The sequence below is a fragment of the Anas platyrhynchos genome, chromosome Z, assembly GCF_047663525.1.
Source record: "Anas platyrhynchos isolate ZD024472 breed Pekin duck chromosome Z, IASCAAS_PekinDuck_T2T, whole genome shotgun sequence".
Classification (NCBI taxonomy): domain Eukaryota; kingdom Metazoa; phylum Chordata; class Aves; order Anseriformes; family Anatidae; genus Anas; species Anas platyrhynchos.
The window spans coordinates 18,526,407-18,547,959 of record NC_092621.1 but is presented as its reverse complement, the minus strand read 5'-3'; the positions used below and the strand labels follow the sequence as shown (position 1 = coordinate 18,547,959).

Sequence of the window (21,553 nt, the reverse complement as noted above, 5' to 3'; positions counted from 1 at the left end):
TGGTAATGCTATCCAGAAGAAACCTTTTTTGCAGTTCAATTAGAAAGACAATGACTCCAAAAGGGATATTTTTCAACACTGAAGAGCCTGGATTACATTGCTAATGTCCAGAACTGTGTACTTTAATATATATAGAGAGGGCAAAGTATTTATATTTCAGGGGGTTATAGCAGATGTAAGAACCTCAGTTTTACTAATAACCTGAAAATGTTTTGAATATGACCTTTGGCTTTGAAATGTTAAAGGCAGACTAGCTTTCCCCTCTCAGCTTCACAGTGAATAATGAATGACACATGCTTGTGGTTAGTCCCGTCCGAGACCTTTCCACCATGAAACCTATCTTTTTCATTACCCAGAAATTACTGGTGGTCACTTACTGTCACAGGAAAATATACATTCTATTTAATTCATGCTTACTTCAGTTGAAGTTGATGTAGTAATGGAGGATGTTTTTATTCAAGGACTCAAGTTTAACTGTATGCAGGAACAGAAGAGAAGCAACTCCAATTTTGTCCATATACACCTCACATGCCAGTTCAATATAAAACCCAAATATTTCATTGTTTTAACATGATGGGCAAAATGTGTAGCTGTTTGGTTCCCCTGTGATCTCATGATCTGTAAAGGAGAGAATAGATAAATAGAGATAATTAAACAGGAAGACCAAAATTTTAGAAATCCTGGCTTCTAATCCTAACTGGCATTGACTTAGTCCACGCCTTTAGATAAAGTGCTTTAGTGGGGGATCATTTGCACACATTTTCTGACCCTAAAAATGAAGTTACAAGACAGCAATGAGCCTAAGAAATGAAGGTGTTAAAAAGCAATGGTTAAATAAAAACCTTATCTTTGCCTCAAAATTTTCACTTCTGAGTAAGAATCTTCATCTTCATTGAATTGTTACAAAGCTTTATATGTTAAAATTTTCAAAAAAAAAAAAAAAAAAACAAAAACAAAAACAAAAACTTTTTGAGTTATTTATTTTGTATAAAGTGGTGTAATTCGGCCATATTCTCCCATTTCTTGGGAAAATGGGAGATGATGGAAAATGAATTGCTGAAAATAGAGGAACTAACAGATAGAACTGGTCAGACAGCAGGGGTTGCTGTAGGTGGCTTAGCACTGGGCTGAGATGCAAAGGCAGGTGTACAGGCTCAGCTGTTCTGCCTTTGCACCTCTCACTCCCACTGCTGCTCGCACAAACCACACCAACGTGCTGCACGCAGATGGTCCCATGCCCGCAGTGACACTCACCCCCTCCTTTCCCACCACAAGGGGAAGAAGCTACCCATAACACCAAAACTCTGTAAGGTCCTACATCTGTTATCTATTTTTCTATTCCTGTCCTTGCCTTGTTCATCCTTGTCAAATAATGCAGCTCATTCTTCCTTTCCTCTCCTCGGTTCATGACACAGAGCCCTCATACAACATATATCCAGTTCTGTAATTGCATTTAACTGATTCAGTCTTCCATATATCCAGCTACTACTACTTCAGTGATGACTTTTAGTTATCAAAGTGTGGTGTAGGCTTAAAGGCATTTAATTGTTCAGGCTTTTGATATTAAAAGAGAATTCTTGAATATAAGATTAATGTCTCTTCATGGTCATTTAAATTTCTTTAGATGTATATTAACAATAGCAGCTGGAGGAATAAGATACCCACCCATATCTGAACCTGTCCTGGCAATTCTCTGCAATGCAGTCTTCCTTGCCATAAACCTATTCTCTTTTCACAGGGTACATCCATACCACAGGCTCAATGTTTCCTTTCAATGTATTCAAGGAAGATACTGCTTTGTTTCATGCACCAACAAAAAATTGGTGCCTGATTGTCACAGTCCATGTCAAGACAACAGAACAGTTGGTAGTAATGTGAATAATGTTTGTGCAACCTTGCTTGTGATGCATCTAGTTTGGAGAATGACTAATGTTTAGGTTTTCTTAGTAACTCCATTATGTCAACATTTCCTGGTTGCAAGAGTCATGGGTTTTTCTTTCATTGAAACAAGCCAAGTTGGGCAATGTGGCATTTTGCTGGGCAGTCTGGAAAGGCAAGGCTACAAACTACATGAATTTACAGCTGAATCCACTGTTGTGCATTCCCTCCATCCTCCACCCACATATTGTTTTGCTTTCCTGGTTGTTCCATGAGCACCTCTCCTTCTCAATTTTACTTTTCCTTGGCCTGATGTAGGGTTAAAGAATGAAAGGGAAACACAGAGGGAAAAAAATGAGAGTGGAAATGATCAGAACAAGAAATATGACCCCCTGTTTAAATAACAAAGCACTCTGGAAGTGCACAAAGAATAAATTACTCCTTTTCTATTCTCATTTTTTTTCTTAATCTATTTATTTCTATAGAATCCTTGATGATTTATGTGAATGATAAAGTGACCAAAGAAGACTATCTTCATGCTACTCCTTTTTTCTGAAAGTTGCACAGCATTGTTGTGTTTAGCCAAGTTGTTAAGAATGTTTGCCACAATTGTACCTAAAGAGCTGTATAGCAAAATTTGAAAAACAGCAACCATCCACTGAGTTTTTCTAAGAATTATTCATCTTGTATATGCAGTGTGCTCATAAAAAATAAATAAATAAATAAATAAAAAATCAGCAAAATTGGCTTCACTGGATCATGCTGCTGTTGACTGCATTTGTTCTCTCTTCCCATCCAGGAAAAATGAGTTTTATGTTTCATTCCAAAGGCACAATAACTTGTCAGTGTTTCTAGTTTTTTTCCAAAGGCAAGTCCCAATTTCCTGTGTTAGCTGCCCAGAAAGCTGTGTGCTGGGGCTCCCAAATCCCCCTGGTGCAGTTAGCTGTTCTGGTGTTCCAGTGGAAGGTGCTGGTGCAGAGAGAAGGTCTCTCACCCTTTGCGTCAACTTCAGAAGGAAGATGGAAAGGTTGGGTTTAACCCAGTGTTAAGTGGGGAGACCTGCAGACAGCATGGCAGTACAGTGATGGGGTATAACCTGCTGTTCTGGGAGTCCTCTGGAGCAGGTTTAGGGGCCAGAATAACACCTATAGACACCAGATTTTGTAACTAAAATCAGAAGATCTCAATTATAGCAATCAGGTAAGAGTTCAGCTTAGTGGTTGCAGCTATCCTGGTAAATTAAACATGACAGAGATCTCTACCTGGAACAGGAGCCACTTCTCTTAGGAGAGCTCGCATACTCTTAACCCCTCTTGCCTTCCCAGACACGATGGCCACAACTAGGACACTTTCCTAGGAAAGGCTCCTAGCCTAGGAAACTGCCATGTCTAGGAAGTTTGGGAAGTCTTTTAGTTGTCTTGGACCAAAGCCTTGCTGAGGACAATTCTGGTGATGTAACAACATTGAGTGGCAGTGCCTGGGAACATCCCATGGCGTTGGTCTAGCTAACACCTCATACTTCAATGCAGTACACAGCAAGTACAACACAAGACAGATCTTCACATAACTTTTTTGGTGAGCCTGAGTTCTTGGACCCAATATATAAGTACATAGCCTCCAAAAGCCTTTTTGAAAAGAGAATTTTTCCCCCTGTGCACTGGAGAACGGCACTATAAGAGGTTACAACATGGAAACGTGAGAGTCCTGTGGCTCAGAGCTGTGTGATGCACTGCTCTAGCGTCATCAAGAGTCAGAAAACAATAGCCCCATCTTCTGCTGGTGTACAAGGTCCCCAAGGAGATCTCCTCTTATAAAACCAGGCTGGGATTTTGTTTATTGTCACACACACACAAGAGAGAGAGACAGAGAAAGAGAGACAGGGAGTTCACATCAACATAACACAGGGACAAAATGTCTAAACTGGGTTACTTGTGATAGAGGAGAATATAAAATACCAATAGCTTCACAGACATGTATAGTTATTGTGGTTTATCCCAGCAGGCAGCTCCTCAGCACCACACAGCCATTTCCTCACTCCTCATACCCTTGCAGGGGGATGGGGGAAAGAACTGGAAAAAAAAAAAAAAAAAAAAAAGTAAAAAAAATCTGGGTTGAAATAAGGACAGTTTCATAGGAAATAAAAGGATGAGAAATAATAAGAAGAAGAATAAGAAGAATAAGAATAACAGCAACAACAACAACAACAGCAACAAAAGAATATGCAAAGCAAGTGATGCAGAATGCAAATGTTCACCACCCACTGACCAGGGCCCAGCCGGACCCTGAGCAATGCCCCATGCCCTCCCCAGCCAGTCACCCCAGTTTCATTTCTGAGCCACATGGTGTGGGACATCACTCTGGTCAGTTTGGGCCAGCTGCCCTGGCTGTGTCCCCTCCCAGCTCCTGGAGCACCCCCAGCCTCCTCACTGGCAGGGCAGCACAAGGAGCTGAAAAGACATGGGCTTTGTGTAAGCACCGCTCTGCAACAACTAAAGCATCAGGGTGTTATCAACCTTGTTCTTATCCTAAACCCAAAACACAAGACTATGCCAGCAACTAGGAAGAAAATTAACTTATCCCAGCTGAAACCAGGACAATAGCTTACTTCAGTGTGTTGCTTCAAAAATACATCTTCTCATGTACAGTTTAGCTTCCTTTTAAAAGACGTTGATCTAGATGTTTATTTCTCACACTAAATTCTTACGCAAGACAAGGAGGAAATGGCCTTCGTATTTTTTGTATCTGTGAAGTCGAATAGTCAGGTATGCAGTAAAGGACATCAAGTGTGAAGGAAGTAAGAGAGAAACGAGTGATCAGAGTAGTTGTCACGATCTGAGGAGCAAGGAAGACAAGTGACTTGTGCCCTGGTGCTCACATATAATCTGTCTAGGGAAACAGAGTCCTGTGAAACTACTTGTTTTCAGGGCAGAAAAAGGAGAAATGGCTGAGTCACTGAAAATAAACAGGAATTTGAGATTGTGACCATCCAACATCTGATGCAAAATGCTGAGTAAGGTTGAAAAGATTTCTCTGCTAGCAAACAGGAACTGTTTACTAACCTAATGGCTTTGCTCTGATATATTTTTAAATGAAATGTCATAATCCTTGGGGCCAGTGGTTGTTCTGACAAAATAAAGACCAGATCCTACCAGTTCCCAAATGTCACAAGTGCTGCTAGGGCTGTCTGCACTAAATTCAGCTCTCTGGCAGCATTCTCATTAACCTGCCAAAAAATGGAGAAAGAAAAAAAAAAAAAAAACCAACAAAAAAGAAACAGATTTACCAATGAATTCAATACCACGAAGTACTATTCTTAGGGTAATTTTTCTCAGGTAGAAGAAAACAGATAAAGTGAGTTCCTGTAGAAACAAGGAGAGGTTGATCACTTAAACACAACTGAACTGAATGACCAGGTACACCTGTAGTGTTAAGAGTTCTGGTGACAGTAAAGCTGACCCATGCTTGATAATGAAGAACATAAGTCTTCGTTTCCTGGGGAATTCAGATTATTTCACTTCAGTGGAAAGAACTTGATACATACATACAGTTCCTGATCCCCTACTAGCCTGTTCTGTCCTTCACTAGGTACAGAAGTTTAAAAGTATGGTTTAAATATTCAGAATTAATACTGAAGTTATTGCATTGTTTGAGAGTGATCAGATTTTTGAAGAGACAGCTGGGAGCCTGGCATAGGGGTTTCAATGATGTAAAATTATTTAATGGAGTTGGATGAATTATTCATTGTGAATCATTCATCTGACCAATGTGGGAACTTCTCTGTCTATAAATTATTCATAATTTTTTAAAAAATTAAAATTAATATTCAACCTGCCTTCACATTTATCAAGGCTTAGAATTTGACTGTGCATACATTTGGTATGCTAAAAGGTACAAATCAAAGAACTTTTACGTTACACTAGCTGCCTAAATTTATTTTTCTTTCTTCCATTTGTCATGGTATTTTGAAGGAGCATGAACAAAAAAAAAAAAGCCATGAGTTCCAAACTGAAAGAAAGAAGTGAGAGAGCATGAAAGTTCCTTGTCCAGACATTAGGTCATGAATGTTTGTGCTGGTTTATGCATTAACAGCTAAAATGCAGGGAAGGAATTAATTTCCATATGCAACTTCCCTTATTGAGCAATGCTTAACAAAAGCGCAGCGCACCCCTTCCTGCTTCTCTGCAGTTGCAGTAGTATTGAATTAATTGGTAAGTCACTCTCTTGGTCCCTTGAATTAAGCAGGGGCTGCTTTTGGAGAAAATGATGTATTTAGTAAATTCTCTCTGAGGTGGCACAATTTAATCCTACTTGATTTTCTGATTTGCCTAGCTCCCCAGTCTTTCCAGTGAACATGCAGTTCATTTAGAGGGAATTTTGCTCTTCTGTCTTGCTCTTCTGTTTCTGTTTGTGAGTATGATAGAAAGAGTTCACAGATCATAAACTAAAGACAGTAAACCAGGAAGCAGTCTTGGAAAATGTTTTTAAATGACTTCTGTGGTTTTGTCTGTATGGCACACTGATTTCATACACAGGGCACAGTGTCTGAATTGCTTCAAATGATGAAGAGAGTGCTTCCTGTTATATACCTGTAGTGCTTAAAGTGCTAATTCAGGAAGGCTGAGACATTCATACACTGAATGGCACTCTGAGTAGTTATCTATCTTCACTGATGTTAAAAAACAAAACAAAACAAAACAAAACAAAACACACGCACACAAAACAAACAAACAAAAAACCCAACACAATATTAATTATGCATCCCAAACTCCACTGTAAATCATTTGCTGAATCACTACATTAAAAAGTCATGATTTGCATAACAAAATCAAAGTATTTTCAGTTGTTGCTGAACAGTCCCAAAACCTGCATGCATCTTTGTGCATCTGTGCTCTCCTGGGACCATTTTCATCACAGCCCAATAATCCGATTAATCCATTATCTGCACTTAGCCTTTATCAAGATAAAGTGACATATTGATTTTCAAGCATTACACAAACTGAAAAAGCAGGGAGTGCCATTTGAATGTAAGTATGCCAGAAATCACATTTATCCCTGAGGTTCACAAGGCCTTTCTTATTCTAAACCTGTTTCCTTCTGAGTAAACAGACTCATTTATAGAGAAAATGTGTAATACGTGACAGAGGCATAGCACGTCAATGTTAATGTCAAAACTCTCTCTTGTGTGACTGTTTTGAGACATTTGGGTGTGCAGTTCACACCAATAGCATTAAAAATTCTGCCCATTTCTTCCATGTTAGCACCAATTTACTAAGATGCCATGTTCCATACTGAGTGCATGTATGATATCTATGAAGAGTGGGATAATTCCAACAGACCAATGCAACAGTGATTTAAGAATGTAGATATGTAACATACTGGCACAAAGATCCATCTACTCCATTATCCTGTGTCCAGCAGTGACTGATCTTGGATAACTACTGAAAATGTAATACTGAAAATGTAAATCAAGAGAGGAACCTCATGTGGTATTTCTCCACATGCTCCAACAGTCTATGGATTTTCAGAGACAAAGGAGTGCTTTTGTATCCAAAAAAAAAAAAAAAAAGCCTGTGATGGTTTTCTGTTCCAGAAAATGTGTGAGGAGCTCCACAACTGTACTTTGTTCAGATAATAAGAAAAAGAGAACAGTCTAATCCCAAATCTCTTTGTGTAAGTTTATTGGTGTTTACAGTATCACTTCTGATTTGCCTCTTTCTAGTCCAAGTCTATGACTTTCAGTCAGTTGAGTCTGTTCAGGACCTTATCTATTAGACATCATTAGATCTGTATAAAGGCATGTTGAATGCCATGAAACCTTCAAAGTAGGTAGTCTTGGCCATGACAAGGGAATGGAGACACAACAATCCACAAAAAAAACTAAATTCAAGTGCTTTGTCTCATGTAGAATACCTGTAAGTGAAAATGTACTTGCTGACAGAGACGATTTGCAGGCTAATCCCACCTACATGATTTTCTCTACAAAATAACCCCTCCAGCCCCAAAAGGTAGAGTGTGTAGAGAATTCTATGCTCAGCTGCTAAGCTCTTTTTAGAATTGGCAGTAAACTCACACTGCTGTGCTTTTTCAACCATGCTTGAATACTAAGCTCAGCTTCAATGGCACTGCTGTTCAGCAGAGGCCCACCACCAGCAACAAACTCAGACTCAGAACAGTGACTGAACTATTTATTCACAAACACAATTTCTGGTTACACATGGTTGGTCACTGCACATGCATTTCCAGTTGCATGGAAATGACTTGTTTCCTACTAGGTGTTATTTCTACTTCACTTGCTTGGCTCTGACTTCTGCTCCTGGAGCCAGACTGCCAGGGGAACAAAGACCAGTGCCAGATCTTGGAGACAGATGCATTCTTTTCAGGCAGATCAATGAGCAAGGTGGAGGGCAGAGCAACTGTCTTGTACTGTTGCTCACAAAGCTGTGATTTATTGTGCCAGCTCTAAGAGATAAATGAGATCCTGAGTCAAAGTGAATCTTCTAATTGAATTATATCGCTTCCCAGATGGCGATGACCTTAAAAGCCCAGACCACGCAAAGATACAATCTGAACGGAAATCTGGCTCACATTGCACATTAACCTGTGCATCTTCCTGGGTTTTAGTCTATTTATGACTCAATGAAACTAGCAGCTGCTATTTTTAGTGTAGTAAGATAAACATTATTTCTATTTCTGGTACTGAGCAGATAGGAAGCCCTTCTGTTCAAACAAGGGAAAGCCTACAGTGATCTCTCGAGCCATTGGCAGCTCTCAATCAGTTCAGGTGGGACTGCCACCTAGAGCTCATTTGAGTTCCCAGCTGCGTCTTCAGCAATGGAACAAGATGAGGCTGAGAATGTCGTGAGGCCAGTGCTTCCCAGTCCACCTGCACACCCTGCACAGTGCAATGCAACCTGGCTCTGTCCCAGGCTCCAGTTCCAACATTTGAGCAGCTGTCAGCTCTGATTATTGCTCCTGCTTGCAAACCCATCCAGGATATCCTTGTTCCCTGATATGGTCACTTGTCCTCCTGAACCTCTGACTCTGTGGCACTTATCCACACAGGAAAGTTTGGGATGCAGTTTGTAGGCTCAGGAAGATTGGCCACATGCTTTACAAATGTTGTGGCCCTGTTCTATAAGGCAATCAGTGCTGGCAGATTTTTATGGCCAAGTCTTGCCATGAGGGCAGAGGCTGCCTGTGTGCCATAAGGTTCAGGAGCAAGGAAGGTAAAGTACATCCTGTAGGAGGTAAAATCAGACAACAAGCATTCCTGTCTCACTATGAGGAACTGAGGCACCAAACTCACAGGACTTGCCAGTTCATATGATTAGACCACACCATTCTTGACAATTTCCTCAGGATGTTTACCACCCAGAATGCTAGAAAAATAAAGTTCCTCGTTTATCACACATAGTTGGTTAGCTCCAGCTTTCTACCACAGAAAAATTTGCTGTTTGTATTTAACAAGGTAACAATGTTATCCAAACTTTCTGCATATTTGTTCTGGTTAATATTTTTGTTAATTTTACTTTTGTGATATTTGTTTCGGTTAATATTTCTTACCATGTATGCATCATTTGTTTCCAGTGACACAAATAAGAAGCATGAAAATAATAACCTTTGTAAATAAAAAGTTAAGTAAATCAAGTTTCAGTCAACGCAATGTTAAATACTAGAACTCCCCATGTGGAAAGAAAACACACACAACTCAAAAATGTATCAGCAGAAAGGGGAGAGAAAAATTCTCTGGGGTTTTTAGCTGGTCATTTTAAAGTAGGCTACTAGAAGGTCTGAAGTGAAAAAGAGAAATCCTGGACTACAGAAGTCAACATACCTTTTAGATGGCAAATCAGAAAGTCTTTAGAATCTGCAAGTTCATTTAATCTCCCCCTCCCTCCCCCCCCCCCCTTTTTTTCCAGAAAAATAGGGAAAGTTACTAAGTACTCTTTTTCTTTCTTTCTTTCTTTCTTTCTTTCTTTCTTTCTTTCTTTCTTTCTTTCTTTCTTTCTTTCTTTCTTTCTTTCTTTCTTTCTTTCTTTCTTTCTTTCTTTCTTTCTTTCTTTCTTTCTTTCTTTCTTTCTTTCTTTCTTTCTTTCTTTCTTTCTTTCTTTCTTTCTTTCTTTCTTTCTTTCTTTCTTTCTTTCTTTCTTTCTTTCTTTCTTTCTTTCTTTCTTTCTTTCTTTCTTTCTTTCTTTCTTTCTTTCTTTCTTTCTTTCTTTCTTTCTTTCTTTTTCTTTCTTTCTTTCTTTCTTTCTTTCTTTCTTTTCTTTCTTTCTTTCTTTCTTTCTTTCTTTCTTTCTTTCTTTCTTTCTTTCTTTCTTTCTTTCTTTCTTTCTTTCTTTCTTTCTTTCTTTCTTTCTTTCTTTCTTTCTTTCTTTCTTTCTTTCTTTCTTTCTTTCTTTCTTTCTTTCTTTCTTTCTTTCTTTCTTTCTTTCTTTCTTTCTTTCTTTCTTTTCTTTCTTTCTTTCTTTCTTTCTTTCTTTCTTTTTCTTTCTTTCTTTCTTTCTTTCTTTCTTTCTTTCTTTCTTTCTTTCTTTCTTTCTTTCTTTCTTTCTTTCCTTCTTTCTTTCTTTCCTTCTTTCTTTTCTTTCTTTCTTTCTTTCTTTCTTTCTTTCTTTCTTTCTTTCTTTCTTTCTTTCTTTCTTTCTTTCTTTCTTTCTTTCTTTCTTTCTTTCTTTTTCTTTCTTTCTTTCTTTCTTTCTTTCTTTCTTTCTTTCTTTCTTTCTTTCTTTCTTTCTTTCTTTCTTTCTTTCTTTCTTTCTTTCTTTCTTTCTTTCTTTCTTTCTTTCTTTCTTTCTTTCTTTCTTTCTTTCTTTCTTTCTTTTCTCTCTCTCTTTCTCTTTCTTTCTCTCTCTCTTTCTCTTCCTTCCTTCCTTCCTTCCTTCCTTCCTTCCTTCCTTCCTTCCTTCCTTCCTTCCTTCCTTCCTTCCTTCCTCTTTCAGAGATTGACAGTTTTGCACAATTTTGTTTGTAAGAATTTAAATGCTATATGTTAAAACCATTGAAGTTGCATGCAGATGGCAACTAAATGAGGCCACAGAGCAATACTCTGAAGAGTCTGTTTTGCTGTCTTCTGAAAAACACATTTCTTTTGATTATGGCAAACTACCTGTGAGCTGCTAAATATTATCAGCTACGTGCCACATAAATATTAAAAAAGCATCAGACTTGTTCCAACCATCCCCAAATCTCTGAAGCAAGGTTTCTGTAAAGAGGGGACTTGGCAGATATATCAAACATTCCCTAAATATTCATCCAATTGTATTAATGTATGTTCAGATCAAAGCTTTGGGAAGGGGAATGAATGCTTTTTAAAAGTACTGGATAACACCTGAGAATGGGTTATTTCATAGTGCTGTGTCTGAAAGCACGCCAATTTTTCAGTCTACATGGTACGAAGAGATACCATGTAGATTAAAATACTACAGAAGGTTTGACTTAAAACAATAAAGACTGGAAAATTAAACAGTTGATCTCTGCCTTTAAACCGTTCACTGAAATACTGCCCACCAACAACGCCTACTCCATTGGATGTGGTGCATGTGACAGGGCAGCTCTGGAGCCTGAACTTCTACACATACCGAAAGGAGAAATAGAGAATGCTTAGTGCAAGGGAGGTGTTTTGTGTATTTTTAACAATGCAGCTGAGCCCTGATCTGGTGCAATCATTTCACAAGGCCGTCTTTGAACCTGTTCAGTATTGAGCTGAGTCTAAACATGATGGCTCTTACAATGGCCGTAGCAGTATACATGCATTCCCTTTGGTGATTTGGGTTCGAGTCACAAAATATGGGAAAGCAAAATGACTTTTTACTCATTTTTACTCATTGGCTTTAACCTGAAATTAAGTTAAACCACCAGGTATTGAAGTGTTCCAGTTGTAATCCCAACTGCAGAACAGCAAAACTGCATCACTGCCAATCCCTGAACACTGGATGGCACTTGAAATCCTGACCAGCTCATGACCCTTCCCCTAATGGGATCTTAGCCAGTCCCTTTATTTCTGTCTTTTTCAATGCACAGACTTGTATGTTCTTTTTTTTCCCCTTTATTTCTTTTTTCTTTTTTTCTCCTTCTACTTCTGAAAAGATAGTGTTTCCCTTACAAATTTCACATATATGTAGAGACATATACAGTAAATATGGACTTACTATTTCATTTGTGATTTCATGGCCTCTTAGAAGTACACACACATTCACATAATTGAAAATTTTGTGTCCTTTTTGGTAAGAGAAAGAACTCTTCTTTGTCTATGGCAATGCACATTCGCAAAGCAGTGGATTAAGGGTGATCCTTCCTTTCCGGCTTGTCCTGTTTTCTGCTGTTGTTTGCTGGGTATCTATTGATTACTAAGGACATATGAGGATAATTCTAGTGTGTTTTCCATTCTGAAAGGACCTAATCCTGCTGGCATTGTGGTTGCCCAAAGCTCCTTCGGGTGCCATGCTGTGTTGCTGGACCTACTGGGACGTAGTGACGGTTTAGGCAATATTGTTTGTATACATCTGTACAGTATGTGATGGCTGCAAAAATATCTCAGGTTGTGGATGTAATAATATAACATTTTCAAGTCTCAGGACATTGGCAGTTTGGGATGGATTGTGTCTTATAGGCACTTTCAGTAGGTCTACTGAGTGAACTGTTGGAGTGCTTGTGGTTGGCCACGTCTCTGCATCTGTCCGTAGCAAGGACTCTAGACCCCAGTGAACTCACTGGGAGTCTGGCTGATAACAAAATAGATGTGATGTCTTGATTTCTAATTAAAAAAAAAAAAAAAAGAAAGAAAAAAAGAGAGAGAATAACAAGTAAAACAAAACAAAATGCTTGCTAGAGCAGTTATTTCTCATACACTATAAAAATGTTTTGCTCACTTGATTTCAAATGCAAACATTAAGCCTGTATATAATTTTTCATTAAGTCTGTGGGATTTAATGGACGTGTCTCTTTTTGTACTAGTGCAGACAGTAAATGGGAAAATACAGAAAATAGCCAGAATATAATGCACAGAGATATCAGAGAAAACATGGCGTGGCTGATAGAAGTCACTGTAAGTTCAATGTGGTTTGCTGATAGCAGAGGAGAAGCTTGTGACTCTAACTGAGACTGGAGAAAGCCTTGACTAGGGATTGGACAAAAGTAGAAACATTGCAATGAATACCCATAGCTTTTAGGTGAGAAATGGGAGTCCTGGGCCTGAGTTCAGTCTCCTCACATATCTACTGATGGAGACAAGGCACAAAGTAATTTTTAGTAGTGTCTTGGTGTCATCATTGGTTTCAACTGGCACAAGTTTCCCCTGCAGCCTCAGAGCTGGCTGGGGAGGTACTGCCACCCACCCCTCCTGATAGCTTTCCTTCCTCATGCCCCACTTCTGCCCTTGTGCTTATCATGACTGTCTGCTGCACCCAGCCACAGAACTGACTTGGGCCAAAATTAATCTTTGCTTCAGTTGTATCTTCCCTGGGTCAGAGCACAGCCCCGTGAGCTCAGGGGAGGGAGGAAGTAGCCAAGGATTCTGTGCTGAGGGATGAGGTGAGAGAAACTGTGCTAGGTCAACTTAAGCATTCCTAGCTGGAATGATTTTCTATTTCAGGAAAATAAAATGTGGTGAGTAGTAGCAAACTGTTGTCATAATCAGATGAGGGGACTGCTTGTGAGGATGAAACTGTTTTTCTTTCTAGATGTTTTTGATGAATCACGTTCATATCATGATGCCAAATATTCAAAGTTTATGAGTAGGCAATAGGCTAAAATGTGGAGGGAAGCAAAGAAAACTTAGAAGTACATAGGAAATTGATAGAAAAATAAGAAAGAAGAAGGAAAAAACTAAATTAGGCGTAGGGGTGAATAAGGAGGAAGTATGAAGCAGTGAGTAGATAGCAGAATGCCTCAAGGAAAAAAATAAAATAAAATAACAGGAAGAATAATACCAGGAGAAAAATGGCAGGAAAAAAGGCAAACTCCAAAATGCAGTGGAAAAAGGTCACTGTGAAGTCATCTCTGAGCATCGATAAATAAAAGCAGATAACCATGAAGCCTGGAGATACTGGTGGAAGCATGTTATGGCTGATGTCTGTCAAACTGTCATTTTTTGTATTCATGTTATCACAATAGAGGGAAACGCATGCTGTTCTACCAGTAGCATCTACATGCCATCCTGTTTTTTTCTTTTAGTTCTATTTCCTTTGCATATTTGAGAGAACTATAATTAGCTTTCAATGGGGTTAGCATCTCTCAGACTGCAATGCCATTTAAGCAATAAAAACACTTTACAATCCCCACCTCAATGAGCATCTGAAATAGTCTCAAGATCATCAAGCCCCTCTTTGCAGATGAGGGCTTGAGACATTTCTGGCAACATGAGCCCTGTAGAAGTAGCACTAGATAGAGATTCCCCTGCAAAACTCTCCCAGGGCTACACAAATGCACATCCAGGCAGCTTGAGGGAGCAGCAGGCATTGTTTGTCTGAAAAATGGCATCTAATGAGAAGAGCACAGGGCAGTGCATACCAGTGATAAATTTGGTAGTTACGACACCATGAGACAGAGAGCTGAGCAGCTATCTTGGTCCTTGGGGAAACTAAGGGGTAGTATGGGCACTCAGTGCTAAACTAAGAGTTTCTATTATAAACTTCACAGTCAAACATCAATATATAAAGGAGACCACAAGGGCAAAGGCAACAAAAAATCAGGTCTAAGGAACATGAGAGAAAGTGCTTCTTTTCTTCCAGACCATTTGAGACTGACTGGACAGAGGTGCTTCCAGCTCATCACTGGCATGTGGTGTTACAGAATCTCACCCTGTCCACCTCTCCCTCTAGTGACCTATTCTAGTGATCTGTTTCCTTTATTTGTGCCTTTGCTACCCTGGCTTTGAATTAGAGATGCAGATAGAGCAAACACAATGATATGTTCTAGGGCAGAAAGCTTTGGTATACAAAATGTATGAAGGTATATTAGGGGTAAATCTGGTGGAAGGTGTGGTTTGTATTGAAGCTGTGTTACCATTTGCAGGAGTAACAACTCAGCTACAAGCTACACCTCTATGTGAGGTATCATCCCTCAACCACCTCTGGGATGGGACTGAGCAAGTACTGGAAGTACTACACTAGGGAGAAAAGGAAATGAAAGGAAGTGAAGGCAAAAATTTCCAGTCTGAAAAGCTGACAACATGCTTTCTAACTTGAATTTTGGCCATGGAAGAGTGAATACATATGATTTTTTAAAAATACTATGAAACTTTGAATCACCATAACTGACAGGGGCCTAATTTTTTCCCTCATCATGTGTATTCTGGATGCCTTCATCCTTTGAATAGCATTTATCATCATTATATCTAAATGTTGGCATCTAAGAGGGAGGCACTTATTTTCCATGACAGGAATAAGATTGTGTGAAGGAAACCCAAGAGTTTCTGAAAGGAAGTGAAAGGAAGTTTGTGGCAATGAGCTGGTAAGGGATGTTGTGGCAGCAACCTGGTCCAATTGAACAGGCATGAGTTGCAGCACACAGATCTTTTTTTTTTTTTTTTTTTTTTCTGTAACATGCACAGCCACTTAAAACTCCATCAAAATGAGAGTCTGAAGAGCTTCTTTCCACTTGCAAATAAAACTATTGTGTTTGACGGACTTGGATATACATGTATATATACTTTTAATATACATTTAACTTTTGTTATTCAGCCAGTTTCCTCCAGATCTGCTATCAGAGATAAGCATGACCTGGTCAAGGTAGGATGCTTCACATTCACTTTTCCTGGAGGCACAAACTGCTTCATACTTGATGGGGCCATGGCCTCCACTGTGGAACTGGCCTGAAAAATCACCTCTCACAAAGAAGTGCACTAGCTGCCCCTGTGCTAGGTGCAGGTGAAGGGTTTATCCCACTCTCCAGGGTGAGTACAGAACAGGTCACTTTACTGAATGAATGTATGGGGAAGAGACGTGCACAGATTGGCTGGCAGATTGATGTGTGCAAACTAATGATATCAGTCATTATTCCCAAGGAGTCAAGAGGTAACAGATGTTGGAAAGTAATGTAGATTTCCCAAGGGAAAAATAAAAATAAAAAGAAATAATGAAGGAATCATTTTAAAACATACATTTTCAGTTTAGTAAACTAAAATTTAAATGCTTAGTCATATGTTATTCTGAAAAAACACTTTGTGTACATAAATACTCAGCTGTGTGGTTAAAAGGTCCTATGTCATGGCATGAATATAGTATTTATACCAGAAAATCTGAAAAATGACTTATTCAAATTATCTTGAATTATATCAACACGCAAAACTTAACTCAAACTTTGGCAAGTTGCAAAGCTCAATGACTGTTTTCCTCTGAGCCTCTGATAACATGCTTGCTACCCAAGAGTTGACATGATTACCAAATGGAGACATGTCATATCATGACAGGCTGACAGGTCCTGCTTTCCTAAATCTTGTAATCAGTGTGGACCTAGGGGTCCATGTCCAAACAAGCTCATACATATTCTCCATTAGCGATATTTGTCAATCTTTGCCATGATTCATCCATCTTCTGTTGCATCCAGTTGTAGTATGTTACTGCACAGCAGGATACCACAGGGGACTAAAACTTCCAGAAAAATAAATAATAATAATAATGAAAAAATGACTTTGATGTTAAACAGCTTGAGCTTTTATGAAAACTCATGAGCCTACAAACTACACTGACATCTACAGATTTTTAATAGTTTCTGATAAAGTGAAGTTTATCTTACAGTGTTTATTTGTTGTTGTTGTTGTTGTTTGTTTGTTTGTTTTCTTGGGGTGGACTTGAAAATAGAAACAACTGTAACCAATGATTTTGAGTAACAATCCAAACTGCTTGTAAGTCTAAAGATAGCCTCATGGGATCTGGGTGGAGCATGTGTGTGTGAGGGAGAGGGCAAACATGAGAGAAAAAAGTATAAATAATTTCTGGGCTGCTGCTGAAGTCTCAAGATAGAACTTTTGAGGACTTTGTGACTTTGTCTCCACAGTAGAAATGAAATGATTGGTATCAGACAGGTGACTTCCTACTAGTGAGATTTCAAAAAATAAATGGGATTGATAGTTATCCTCTCCTATCTAAACACCCTGAAATGAGTGGATACATGATTAATGCACACTGGTATGCTTGGATGTTTTATTATCCCTGACACAACATTAATTGTTGTTTTTCCTGTGGTTGGTCCCGTGGATTTAAATTGAGTTAATGATGATGTCCATGGTGTTCTTGAATCTGATCACTCTGAACAGGATCTTGCTATCTCAGTAGATACTGAAGGCCCAGGGACATTAGGTACATCCTCCACTTTGCTGTAAAGTGCCTGCAATGGCATTGGGTCAACCTATATGCTGGGGAGTCCCACTGAAACCCTGCCTGTGTCTCTGGGATAGGAAAAAAAGGAGAACATGATGGGGAGAGTGCACACTTCCTTTTTGTGTCCAATGAACACCTTCACTTGGCACTTCTTAGGCCATACCTAGATGCTGCATCCTCTGGTTTGTGCTCCCAGATCAAAGAGGGACATTGCAAAACTAGTGTGAGCCCAGCAGAGGCCCACTGGGAGGTTTGGGGACTGGAGCACCTGTCCTCTGAGGGAAGCATGAGGGATGGGACTGCTTCTGCCTGGAGAAGGGAAGGGTTTGGGGGCACCTCAGAGCAGCCTTCCCTTGCCGATGGGCAGGTCAGTGACAAGGTGGAGCCAGGCTTTTTTTCAGGAAAAAAAGAGAGAGCCTAAGGATGAGGCCTTCTTGCTTCAGCTACAAGAAGCATCATGCTCTCATGTTCTAATCCTGATAGAGGACTTCAACCACCCAGATGTCTGCTGGAAAGCAACAAAGCAGGCTGTAAGCAATCCAGGAGATTTCTAGAATGCATTAAAGATAAAGTCCTGGTCCAGGTACCAGACAAACCAACGAGAGGTGAAGTGTTACTGGAGCTGGTGCCCACCAGTGTGGATGAACTCATTAAGAAGGTTAAGACTGGTGGCTGTCTGGGCTGCAGAGACCACTCTCTGGTTGAGTTTCTGATCTCAAGGAATATGGGCCTGGTGAAGAGCAAAGTCAGAGCCCTGAACTTCTGAAGAGCAAAATTTGACCTATTTGAAGACCTAGTGGATGATATCCCCTGGAGCTTTGTCCTTAGGGACAAAGGAGCTGGACAGAGCTGGCAACTCATTAAGGATGTTTTCCTTAGAGCACAAGAACTCTTCATCCCCCTGTGTAAGAAAGTGGGCAGGGACCATGAGGGACCTCCTGAAGTTCTTTGCAGCCTGAATTTTCTTATGAGTCTATGATTTTCCTTCTTTCTTTCTACACTGATTGGTCACTCATCTGGCTGGACCCATCCCATTCCCCCATCTCTAGGCCTTCCCCAGGACATCGTGGTATGAGCCTTACACTTCCACTAGCTCCTGAAAAACTTGCCCTTGTAACATTTATCAGCCCCAAACACTTTTGTCCTGCTCCCTCCTCAGAAATCTTAAAATACCTGCAAAATACCATAACCCCCAGAGCCACAAGTGTTCCCTCTGCTCAGGCCCCTTTGCCCAATGCCAGCCTTGTTCTGGTACAGGCATGAGAATTTCCGTTGGTGTCTCCGGCTTCTGTATTTGACTTGTTGTACCAGTCGTCACCTCACCAAAGATACTGGGTCCATCTGAATGTGGTCTGGGGTGAACATAAGGGAAGTCGAGACTAGAAAGCTGGGAGAAAAATGATTGTTTATGATCTCTGTTTTTTACTTTCAGTACCCAAATCAGTGCTCAGAAGTTGGTGAGGTAGTAGTAGTAGTTACTAATGAAATAAAAATCCCCTGTGTGAAGGTTATTTTGTTCACAGCATAAGCCCTGAGGAAGCTCTGGAGCACAGTGACTCTGCTGCAATGGACAACATGACCCAGCTGCACTGGACAGGGCAGGCTGCTCACGGCCCTTCTGCCTGGGCACCATCACCAGCTCAGCTGCTGATGGCATCCTGATGGCATTCTGCTTTGCTGGCATCCAGAGGAGGGCCACAAGAAAGTCTACATGCCTTTTGACCACATCCTGATCATTGTGTGCCCATGAATTAGAAGACAGTTCTTCACCTGCCATGGGAAGAATGCCTGTGGCTGGGCCAGAGACAGACACCAGGTCTGGTGCCAGAAAGAGGGTCTGGAATAGAACACCATGGTGGGACATCACCTGCACAGCCAGATTGTGGCCACTGTGGGGTGTGACAGGGAAGCTGCAAGGAGGAGGAAGAGGCAAAGGAGACCTACAGGAGTGACCAGGCTTTCAGAGATGATGCAACAGAAAGACCTTCAAATGCCAGGTCCCAGCATGCTCCTGTAGACAATACTTCTCCAATGCAACCCCTGCCAAGTGCTGACAAATGAGCAGAAAAAGACAGTTTATCTGAACTTTATCTGATTGTTTTTTGGGTAGTAATTCCACTGCCAGCATTTGCTGAGCAAATCCAGCTATCTTAGCAATTGGTGAAAGAACAAAGGAAAGTTACTCAGACTTCTTAATTCCTTTTCCTATTTTTATTCTACTTTGTACTTGTAAGACTACACTTACACTTGCTCACTAACTAAAACACAGATTTTTAAAAGAAAAATGCCACATTGTCTGAAGTGCCTTCCTAAATTCATCTGAAAAGAATTCTGGGAGAAAGGATTACAAAACTCTTAAGTTGAAAAGCTTTGTAGTCAAGCAGTGACCACAAAGCCTGCAGTCCAAATTCTGATCTCAGAGCAGCATAAATCTAGTATAATACCAATGGTTTTGGTGGAGTTACTCCAGTTTTACAAAGCAGCAACTGGGAATTGAAATTGGGACTTTGCCTTTAATTTTGTCCAAAAAATTTGAAAGTAGAAAAAGTATCATTTTTTTCATGGAGTCCCACAGGAATTTAGAGGGTCATCACATTGAATCATTTTCCCAATCTCTCACCATGCCTCCCCCCCACAAAAAAAATTAAAAAAAAATCTCAGAAAACTTACTGTTTTCTCTTTTGTTAGCTCAGCTGGAAAGATAAAAGATAAATCATAATTTTCCTGATATCCACATGTAGAGGTTAAATGTAGTTTTGAAACATTTGCAGGGTGAGACATCTGATAATCTTCTTTATGATTTGATAATCTTCTCTACAGTAGCGTTGTGGAGATTAATTAGTTAATTTTTCAAAGGTTTTTTTAAATGGCTATGTGAAGTATGACAGCTATCACATTAATAGTTGTCATAAGGTCTTGAAGTTAATAGCAGATCTCTGGGTACCTGCAGTTCCATCTTTGTTAAGTTTGAATGCTCAGGTTTAGATTGCAGCATAAAATCATGGTGCTGAGGGAGCCTGTAGCAACGTACCCAGGATGTGGTTAGAGGCCTCATCATCTTTTAGAGTGGTACATTTAGTGTGAGGGCTTGTCTGCATTGGGACTTACCCTTGATTAACTCCATGTGTGGACACTCCTATTCCAGAATAGTGGGAGGAGAACAGGCCTTAGGCTTGAGGAGTATTGTCTCCCTCTTCGTATTATCCTTGGCCGTGACCCCAGTGAGGGGTCGAAACATCTGCTGAGGAAGCTGAGGACAATCTGGCAAGTGAACACAAGGATCAGCTCCCCAGGCAGCAGAAAGGACCCATAAGCTGGGGTGCGCTCTGAAACAAAAGCCTGGCATGATTGCTTTTACATACAGGAATATGGCAGGCTTCCCCAAATTGCTATGCATGAAAAGGAAAATTGGAACCGGCTGTGTCTACATGTCCCATAAATAGAATACATTTCTCAGGGAAACAGCCAGCAAAAATAGAGTATAATAATCTTCACTTAGCATTTGCATATTACTAATGCCAGAATAAAGTATTGGAAGGGACAATGGAAGAGGATTATTCTCATTCAAAGAACAAAACATTAACAGGGATGTTGACCGTGGTATTAGGACACTGTAAGTCTTGACAAAGAACAAGCAAGTCTGTGACAACAGATGAAAATTCAAGAGCTGTATTATGGTTATTAGGAATAGCTCAAATCACTATAGACCTGAAGAATTTAGCTGGGAATCCACCCACTGTGGCATTTAGCCAAGATGAGCTTTTGAACCTCCAAATCTTTTAAAGAAGCAGTATATAAAACCTAATGAAAAAGAGACTGAGATCTTTTATCAGAATCTCTTCTGTGCGACTATGGAATCTAGGTAGTGGAACCCCAAAGGAAAGAAACAGCCCAACCCAATACATAGGCATTGGCATTACCTCACAGCTGTAATCTCCTTGGTTGTAGTTTCTGCATTGCGAATTTCTGGGTGTTTTCATCTTTGTTACCACCTGGATACTTGGTCTTGCATCTGAGCACACCTTGCAGTAGTTTTGTATGTTATTATGGGCATGCTTGCTACAGGAAGAGGGAAATGAGAAGTGAGACCACAGCATAATTCTTCTCTGTTGAGGATGCTGAAGGTGACACTTGTGTTAATTGTTCCTTTTCAGTGCTGCAGGGTGAGAAGCAGACACAAGGGAAAGACAGTTTGGTTCAGTAATTTTCACAGGGAATAAGACTGCTACTTCCTCTATACACACTAGAGAAATTGGCTCTGCTTAACGAAAATAAGGCAAGCAGATATTTTCTGAGCTAGTTGTCTCTCTAAAGTAACTTTATGACACCTGCACATTCAAATCTAGAAAAAGGTT

The 21,553-nt window shown here is 39.9% G+C and overlaps 1 long non-coding RNA gene across 1 annotated transcript; it reads right to left on the bottom strand.

Moving 5' to 3' along the window:
* Window positions 1-1,011: 1,011 nt before the first annotated feature.
* Window positions 1,012-21,252, bottom strand: LOC140000765 (uncharacterized). Its single transcript, XR_011805961.1, has 3 exons — window positions 21,119-21,252; window positions 20,307-20,459; window positions 1,012-3,947 (listed from the first exon to the last, which is right to left on the bottom strand). It is a non-coding gene; the product is annotated as an uncharacterized lncRNA (long non-coding RNA).
* Between the last annotated feature and the right edge of the window lie 301 nt (window positions 21,253-21,553).